Consider the following 10,328-nt stretch of genomic DNA (forward strand, 5'->3'; position numbering starts at 1 on the left):
TATATATATATATATATATATATATGTATATATATATATATAACATAACTATCACATTATCTTGTGTAATTGTAATTTCATTTCCTTTGTGTATTCTTTGTGTTTTCAAATACTTCAGAATGTCTAGACCTCTTAACCTCACAACTAGATACAAAATCCTGCAGGATACGCCAGGTGTGAAACACACCCTAGGGGGTCGGAGCCAATAGCTGCGGCAGACAAAAGAGTTTGAAAACAATGGGTAGGGGTACTGCTCCCTGCCGCAGACAGAAGAGTGTGAAACACACCATAAGAGGCGTTTCTCAGGTATAAATGTTTAGGCTTTCCTATGTTCGGGGTCTTTCGTCATTCTGACCGCTCGTGTGATGACTGACCTTTTCTTTGCAAAGAAAATAAAAACCTTGTCGGCCGGCAGAAGTCTCTATTTCATTATTCACCAGCAGCAGAGAATTTCCACAACACTTGAGAAAGCTTTCTCCACATACCTGGCTAATTTATATGTTTCATATGTGAACAGCCAAGTCAGTCTTTGTTCATCGTCCATATTCATAAAATCAACGTCCATTCTTATCTTACTAAACAAAACTTCATGCAGTTCACAATACAAACATAAGTCGAAAACAAAATGACACATTTTCTTTATCATTTAGACAACACATAGGACAAATCCACCTTTCTTCTTCTACATTAATTTACCGTCCAGTTTCGACAGTCAAAGGTAAAATACCAGATCTCAGGTGGGCACATAAAGATCTCTGCTTTTTAGTAGGGATGCACCGAAATGAAAATTTGTGGCCGAAGCCGAATAAAATTAAACGCTTGGCTGAGTACCGAATGCTGTTGTTTATTTTTTCATTAGTTTTTGCAGATGAACCCCCTCCAGATTAGTGTTGTCACGGTACCAAAATTGGGACCCACAGTATGATACCAGTGAAAGTATCACGGTTCTGAGTAGTATCACGATACCACAGCAAAAATGAGGCAGATGTGCCTTTTGTCATTTATAAAAAGATAAATCACTTTTCTATAATACATCAATGATATTTCAATGGAATAAATTACTTATTGACTTATTCATACTTCAAAAAATAAATAAAATAAAAATCAACCAGCCATCCTCCTCCCCTGACAAGTAAAGAACAGTGTCTTCATAAGTAAAGAACAGTCACTAAAGTGCGGTGAGGTTTGTGGACCGTTACCTGCCAGAAAGAGAGAAATGTGAACGGCCCGTTTCCCCTCTGACACGTCACATACCTGTGTGCTGCCACGGCTTGGCTGTTCAGGTACTTCTGGGCAGTCATGACACCAAGAAGAGGAAATTATTGGAGCCGGACTTGTCCGTCGCCGGTAAGCCTTATCTTGCGCCGCGGAGCACTATGGCCCCCGAATTTGACAGGAATACGTATTCCTGTCCATATCTGTGTCTGTGACCCCCGTTCAACCCACAACCGGTGGGATTCGCCTTTCGTTTCTGCTGCTGGTTGAAATCTGTACTCACACAGCAGGCTGAATGATTTCTTTTGCTCGCACAAAAATATTTTTAGTTTTAGATCTATCGCCACACTATCGATATTTTACTCCACCCGTCACCACACGCTGTTTGATTGCATTATCAAAACACGCCGCTATTATTTGGCCTTGCTTTTCACTTATTCCACCGAATACCGAATGTGTGTTTTTTTTGCAATATTTGGCTGAATATATTTGGTCACTGAATATTTGGTGCATCCCTACTTTTAACACAAATTACATACAACATAATTCTCTGTGCCATATTCAGTCTTTATGCTCGTAAAATTATGCAATTTTGGTTTAGTCCACATATCGTCAGCCGATTGTCCTTTTTACTTAGCAAACACAGATTCTTTAAACAAATTAATGTTAAGCTGTTTGTTAATAAAAAAGGTATTGACAAATCCAGAGCTACAAAATAATGTATGCATATCTTTAGACCAGAAACCGTTAGTTTTGTTTAATCCCAAATAAATATTTGCTTCGTCAGCCTACTATCCTCCATATCAAGTAGCACATTCTATAATTGAACTATGCATATTTTACAGTGAACCTCACATGATTCCCATCCCATGTCCCCCACTATAGTCAGGTTTGGAACATATTTGTGCACACCCAGGAAATATCTTATAGCACTACTTTGCACTGATTCACACAGAGAAATATTTCTGAGGCCCCTAACCCCAGCAGTATAATCGAGCACTGGACATACACAAGCATGAAACAGCTTTGAATATGTTTAGAAGCTCATATCTGTCAAATTTTTACTTTTACCAATGATTACTCCCAGAGGTCTACCTGCTGATTCAGAAAGTACTTTAAGAACTTTTTATAAAATTCATGTGTTCATCAACATAGAAACCTGAGATACTTGTAAGAATCTGCATAATTCAGGTTATGTGATCCAAATTTAAACTGGTCGGATAATTGAAGGTTTTCTAAAATGAATCATTTCAGTCTTCTTTTGGTTAATAAACAGTGTCCATTTTTGACATCACTTATCAAGAAAGCATCTGCTGCATTTTTTCTTCAGATGGAGACAGTAAAACTGTCATCTGCATACAGAAGACTACTTATGATCTCCCTTCCACACATTATACCACAATCTAAAGTTTTGATTTTTTTAGCCAAATCATTTATATAAATTGCAAACAATGTGGGTGACAGAGCATCATCCTGTTAGAAACCAGTTTTTGTGATACTTACACAGGCTATGGGCTCTCTGTAAAGAGCTTTTAAAGTCTTACAGAATTTTCTATTCACCCCATACTCAGTAAGTCTATAAGCTAAAAGGTCCCTATTGATGATATCGAAAGCCTTCTGAAAATCAGTAAAGCAGGTGTATGTTGACTTGTTTTCACCAATTCTGTTTTTTAATTGTAGACAATACAACGATATGATCAAGAAATGACCTTACTTATCCCCTGGGTTAGGGGACAAGACTTGTGCACGGTCCATCTCCATCGTCTTTGTGCTCATGCTTGTTTCTGTTTGTGCTTCTTATCTTCTGTTCTTTCTTCTTGTTTTCTTTCCCCTGTTCATCCTTCTTGTTATGTTTGTTCCATGTTTGCTCTTTGTGTCTTCCTGTAGCTCTTTGGTTTACTATTTGTACTTTCTGTAAGTTTTCGTTGTTAGTTTACTGTTTGTCCCTCTGTGACTCGTTTGTCTTCTCTGTGTCTATTTATGCAGCCTTTGTTATATGAAGTATAAACAGTGTACCTGTTGACAATGTTTTGACCTCTATTTTAGTCTTCATCAGGTCTGGTACACTGTGATTCTTCCTTCTCACGCCTTTCACTCTCTGTATTTATGGTTGACTTTTTTTGATATGTTGTCTATGTAGCGACGCGCCGACCCAGCCAGGAACCCCTGAACCCATACATTGTAGGAGAAATCACACTCCTTAGGAAAGGCACTGCTGCTCTCCCGTTTTCTCATCCCATTTCCGCCTCCAGCCGATGTCCGGTACTTCTTGCACACTGTAATCATAGCCAGGTCGCAGCCAGATTTTGGCAGTATGGTTCTGCAGCAGAAAGTAGTGTCAGCCAGCTGTGCTTGTGGTTGTCTGGGATGTCAGGCTCGGATGAGGGGGTGATGGAGGCCATTATAGTTCCAAGTGCTGCTTACAGCTTCTTCTATGGACTGAGTTGATGAGGGAAGTGAGAAATGCTGATGAATGACAAAGAGTTTTGAGGGGTAGGGATAGGGTCAGGAGGTGGGGTCTGAACCCCTCTCCCTTGAGGGAGAAAGGATGTGCACGGGCCATCACATCCAGGACATTCCAGCCATGCAGACCCCCCAAAAAATTAAACACCACCCTAAGGTGGCGGGTGTTCAAAAAATTAGGCTCTCTGGCCTTAATAATGGTCAGCCTTGGCGCAACGTTTCGGTCTACTTGACCTTACTCAGGCGCGCTGACCACTAAATAAATGAGGATAGCCTGTCTGGGCTTATCTCCCATGCTTCCCCTGACTTTCCCTTCTCCCTTCAACCCTGGTGTGTTCTTCCCTGATTCTCATGTGCCTCCGTTTGTGTTCCTACCCTCTATTTATAGTGTTTGTCCCTTTGAGTTTTCTTACTCTTTATTTTACTTGTTCTTATTTATGTCTGTCTTGACTTTGTTGTCTAATTTGACTTTCTTGTCCTTATGTTTGTCCGTTTTGGCTTTATTTTAATTAGGATGAAGGAAGTTGAGTCTCATTGTCGAAGACGATGAGACTGGGGGGCACAGTCCATCATCCCTCCTCAGAGTCCCATCCCATAATCAAGGGTGTGGTTAGAGTCAGGGGTCACATCCAGGTCGTGGTTGATTAGAGTCAAATTGGGTTGGAATTAAGAGTTAGGGTTAAGGGGGTGATTGCCACCCATGAAGCCCTAGTTCATGGGTGTTTCGAAAAATGGGGATGTGGGATGTTTTGAAAAAATCCTAAAAAATCAGGGGAAGGGTTGATTGTCTTGAAAAGCTAATGAACCCCCCCATTTTCATGTAGCCACTTTCCAATGAAAGTGCCCCCAAGTGTCTAGGACACTTTTGGGTGGCGAGATATGGGTGTTTTTATTTTTAAATTGGTTGTATCTCGGGAAGGGAAGGTGGTAGAAAGATGGGGACACGAGAGGCGTGTTCAGCGCCCACAAATTAGGTCTGATGCCACCCACTCCCGAGTGTCTAGGATGTAGCGTTCAGGAGTTATTGGGAAAAAAGTGTTCCCAATGTAAATGAATGGGTGTCCAAAGTGGACACAGTGGAAAATGATGAAGTGTGGAGGGCAAAATCGTTACTCCAGTAAGTGAATGGGAGCATGTTTCAGGCCATTTGGAGTCCATTGGTAGCTATTTTGGAGAGAGGTTTTTGCCAAAGCCCACCCCCCACTTTTACTAAACGTAAGCAGTTTGACCCTAGTAGAAGCCTTACCTAGGTGGCTTCAGCCCTAGGTAGAGCAAGCCCTAGTTGGCTACAGCCGTAGGCAATTCAAGCTCTAGGTGGAAGTTCATAGTGTTGGTCAGGAGTTGTGGACTCTTTGGTCTGGCCTGTGTGGAGTCGCTAGGACCACAGAGGCACGCAAGCCTCCATGCCACGTTAAGGCAGAGTCCATGTGGAGGGTTTTTTTTGTTTTGTTTTTATTTTTTTTGTTATTTGTTTTTAATGAACAATGATCTGTAAGAACATAAGTATTTATCTCCAACTATGCTAATCACACTACCCAAAATTTTCCTAACTTACTGTAAGTTTTGAACTTTCTGTAACTATGTGAACACACACACACACACACACAGAAATCCTCACTCTACTTAGCCCCCTCTTCTGCCTTTGCCTTTGCCAATTTCTTCCTCCATGCATCAAAGAAACTGGCAGGGATCCGTTTTTCGCTGAACTTTGTGACATACCACATATCACCTACGCCTACCCCCACATTTTTGGGGGGGTAGGTGTAGGGGGTAGGCCTTTACAGTAGTAATGATAAAACAAACAAGAAAGAAATAAAAATGCAAAAATAGAAAACATAGGTTAAACTGATCTTTATCTGTAGCGTATGAAAAAAAAACCTTAACCAAAAGCTTATTTCACATTAAGAAATGTAGATTTTATTAAAATAGAGAACAGTGAGGCTAACTTCAGCACCTGACCAAGGCATGACAGCCTGAGTCAACGATGAAACAAGTGAAACCTAACCGCTAACCCCCAACCGCTTGCCTTTCCAACGGTACCAAGATCGTGTCTCTATGAGCTACCGTTCCAGAGTTCTAACCGTTGTAATTCTCCCATATAAGTTAATGGGAAAATGAAAATTTGCATAAGTGTCACAGGCAAAAAGTGTAAGAAAAGTCTTGTTGTAGATGTCATATAAGTAGCACGATGAAGAGGAAGAGCTCATTCTACATCTGGACAACGGAGAGGTAAGACGTACTTTTTTTTCTTGCTAAGTGTTAGCTTTTTAAGGTAGTTGCATGTAAATATTTGGTATTTGAGCTGAGTTCATAGAATAAATGACATTTATGTAGAATTTAATGAACTTATTTGTGTTTATCCATGTAATACCATTGTAAGGCAAACTTTTTGTCTTGTAGTCAGTAGACATGCCACCACAAGACCCTTACCGCCTGAACGTGCCGATCCTTCCTCCCATGGGGATGTTGGGGTGGATCGAGGTACTTTTGGCTGACGAGGAGTTGTGGTCGTCGTCGTCGTCGGAGGAGGATGATGATGAGGACCAGGCCCCACCAGTCTCTGGTCTGGTACCGGTTGCCCCTGACCCAGGGCCACCCGTGCAAGGCCAACAGGACATGGAGGTGGCTGGTCCCTCCTGTTCACTTGTGTTCGGCCCGGAGGAAAGTCCCTCTCCTCCCTATGAAGGTCTGGAGAGCGAGTACTCCTCCACCTATTCAGGACTGGGGATCCCCTACTCCCCCTCCTCCCCACCCTACCTCTTTGTCTCCGATATGGAGGAGGATGACCTTGGCCCAGCGGTGAACCCAGGATCATGCTCATGCATGTACTGTGTTCTGCAGGAGGAGGAGGAGGCACCAGCCGTCCCCATGTCCTGGTCGGATGCGGAGGAGGAGGAGGAGGAGGAGGAGGAGTGCGGGTGCTCCAGCGCTGAACCAGGCAGCCCATCCTCCATGTATTTTTCTGCGGTGGAGGATATGGAGCTGTTTGGTCCGTCGTCCCCATCCAGTAGTGAGTTATATGTCACTGGTTGGGACTCCCCTCCTCCTAGCCCCTCGCCTTCCTCAACCAGCAGCACCCTTTCCACCCTCATGTGCACGGTTGGGTCCGACAGCATATCCAGTGATGCCACCTCCTCTCCTGGATCCAGTCCTGAGACCAAGTCCAGTTATTTGATTGATTAGTTTTTTTTTGTTAAGTCTTGTTCAAGTGTTTAGTTGTTGTTTATGTATGTTACATGAAAAATAAATAAAGTTCATACTGTTAACAGTGGTTGTGGTTGTGGTTGATAGGGATAAGGGGTTTTAACTAGGATCAGTTTTTGACTGAAGTGGTAGAGAGACGGGACCTTGACCTACCCACCCATTTGTCTGTAACCCGATTTCAACGGTAGCAGTTACGTGACTGTAGGACTTACAGTTCTGGAGTTATGAGCGATTGAAATCTCCCATATAAGGCAGTGGGAGAGTGAAAATTTGTCAAAGTGTCAGAGGCCAAAAGTGCCCCCCAGGGAATGGATAGGATAATTTGTCAGACTATTCTGAGTCGTTTGAACATGTCTTCCTGGGTACCTTTTTCCCCACCCAGTGTCACCCTAAACCTTTTCCTAACCCTAACCAGCTGAGATGTGTCCGCCAGGTAACCCTAGGCCCCCTAACCCCATAATCCTAATATGTTCTAAGCCTAACCCTCAGTCTGTCAGTCAGTCAGTCAGTCAGTCAGTAAGTAAGTTAATGTAAATAATTAAAAGTGTGTTAAAAAGGATATTGCAGTTAATTGTTTGTAGTACAGTGGAATCCCTACGAGTACAAGTGCAGCAAGATACTCACGTGTACATCCTTTCCAATAGGGAGACAAAGAAGGAAGGATGGCTGATGAGGGAAACTTTGTGAATGTTGGTTAGCAACACCAACAGCATTGTGGAAGCCCTGAGAGAGCACCCAGGTATTGGCGAGTGTTTGCATGCACAAGCAAGCATTGGGGCATACTCTACCACAGTGGCCAAGCCCAGTTCATTTCTGAACTTTTCATTTGATATAGATGGGATTTGCATGGAGTTGCAGAATCTGCAGGGGGTCCAAGGTGGTATCTATGACCTGCTTCTGCCCAGAGTGTGTCTGCCAAATCTGGCTCCACACTACCACCTCATAAAAAAACAGCTGGACCTGACAAAGTACAGCGATCAGGGACTAACTGCTGTGAGAGATGTTGTTGGGCAGAGAATGGGCTATGTAGATGGTGGCTACGTGCTGCTCCTCACTGTGGTCACTAAGGATTCGCAGAAGCCGGACACGAGGTTGCTCCGGAAAGAGCTGTCCAATGTCATGGCATTGGAGTTGCTCAGTGATGTGATTGCAAACTTTCAGGAGTTGATTAAGAACGTGCAAGATGTGGAGAAAGCTCGTTCCACAATCTGCAAGCAAATGTCATATGATACGTCAAGGTTCCTTGTCTTGAGGCGAGATGCAACATTTATCATGTGTTTGATCGACCGTGTGGTTGTGAAGTCAAAGTCGTGTTACTTGATGAAGGTTGGCATATTTCTCAACCGGTTTGGTCAGAAAGACATAGAGCCTCTGGACATCATGGACATTGTGGACCCCTCTCACATGAGGTCCGTTTCTGTTGACTTTGCCTGTGACGTTGTTGCAACAGATCGTCAGACCCATGTGTTTTTTGGATGGTTTGGTCTGCAAGACCTTGTTGTTCACAGAGGAGCCTTGTTCACCACACTTGGGCTACATGAGGCCACCAATTTCAAGAGCAACCTGGATAACAGGGGCATGGATGTCAGCAAGGGCCTGTTGGATGTACTTGAGAAGCATGGCAAGCTGACTTCCCTTCAGCTGTATGTGGACTCATGACATGCTCACATACAGATGTCTTTCAAGCATCTGTATGGAGGAAGAACACATCTGTTACAGTGTGCAGGCCTGACATGAACATGTTTTAAACATTTGTAGCGTAAGGATCCTGGTCTTGGTCTGATGTGACAGGGAACAGAATATCTAGTAACAGTAATATAACAAGCTGTTTAAATACTCCACTTTAGGTTTGCATATTTTCACTATATTCTGATGTTTTATAGACAAAATGACTTAAATTAATTTGTAGATGATTTGTTAAGTAATACAACAGTTAACTGCAGCCTTAACCGTCAGTATTACCTGTCCTACTGTTACTACACATATATGGATCATTTCTAAACATAAGTCTACACATCAGGTCCGAAACAGAGATGGCAGTTGTAAACCTGTTACTTATGTGGTTGGCATCTTATTTTGGGACCTGGTCTGGATATGGACTCTGTGAGACTTGTTAAAGCTGTCCTTCTCAGTACAGGAGAGGAATGACGAGAAGTAACAGCTTTTTCTGTGAATGACATCCATATATTAAGACAGAAGTGTTAAATGTAAAATGGATTAAATTGCGGAAGAAACTGGAGCTAGGTCCAGACCTTCAGTCTGCCATAAATAGTTTAACTCCCAGACTAAGTTTAGTGTATTTAAAGGAATACTTTACCAGCAAAATGATTATTTGTACATCAGTTACTCATGTTGTGTTACACTGAAGTTATGAAGACAATTTATTTTTTGTCTTATTTGGACAGTATAATCCAAGTCTGATTTGTTGAAGTTGTATGCTTAGTACGTCACAAACCTATGACTGTTTACTTAGATATATCAACATAAAACGTTCCTGGCTTCAAGTAGCCTGCCTGAGCGCGTGCATGCGTAGAAGCTCTACATGTGCGGAGTTCAAGTGCAGATACAAGCCCAGACAGGCTAGTCAGCTGTGTGTGAGACTGTTTGTATTGATGTGAGTTAAATAATAATGTTGTAGTGAAAATGTACATGTCTTGAATTACAGATGTCAGTGGGTAACTGTTAATCGTTAACTGCAGAGAATATTTTTGAGTGGTTATATGTTGGTGTAAAGGTTAATTTTACCACTCTTCAGTTTAGTAGTAGTGCCAACACTATGCTGTACCACAGCCAAGCTGATGAGTTGTACTTTGTTCTTGTTATGTATAAGGCTTATCATACACTGGTTTTATTACATATCTGTACTGCTTAGAAATATATCTTGAGCTGCACCCGATTTCTGCTGGTAACTGCCAATAGATGTCAAGCTGCAATATTTCAAAACCAAATGGGTATGAATTTGTCAAGTTGTGTCGTCATTTGAGGTGTTGTTAAAGGATGTGGTTGTGTGTGTATTATCATGAGTTTTTCTTTAGAATAATTCTTACGTGGTGTTATAGGGTTAGTGTCAATATGGGATGGAGATTGTGTAGATCCCCAAAACGGGCACAATCAGCACTGGCACAGGTTGTTTACTGTAAATCAGATGATGTAGTTATTAATTGTTATTCCTGTTCTGATGTTCGAAAAGTTATATTTATATAAAGTCACTGTATAGTCTGTCCTACAAAAAAATCCTATATGGCCCAGAAAAAATTAAACACTACAAAAAAGAAAAGTTAAGCCTACAAAAAAGAAAGAAAATCCCAAAAAAGAAAAAGGAAAAGGGAAATAAGAGTATAGTCCATGTCCGTAGTGTCAGGGTCAGGGTCAGGGTCAGGGTCAGGGTTAGGGGTTAGGGGTTAGGTTAGGGGACTGAAACAGGAAACCATGGTTCCTGTGGGTGC

The sequence above is a fragment of the Epinephelus moara genome, chromosome 13 (genome assembly GCF_006386435.1).
Source record: "Epinephelus moara isolate mb chromosome 13, YSFRI_EMoa_1.0, whole genome shotgun sequence".
Lineage (NCBI taxonomy): Eukaryota > Metazoa > Chordata > Actinopteri > Perciformes > Serranidae > Epinephelus > Epinephelus moara.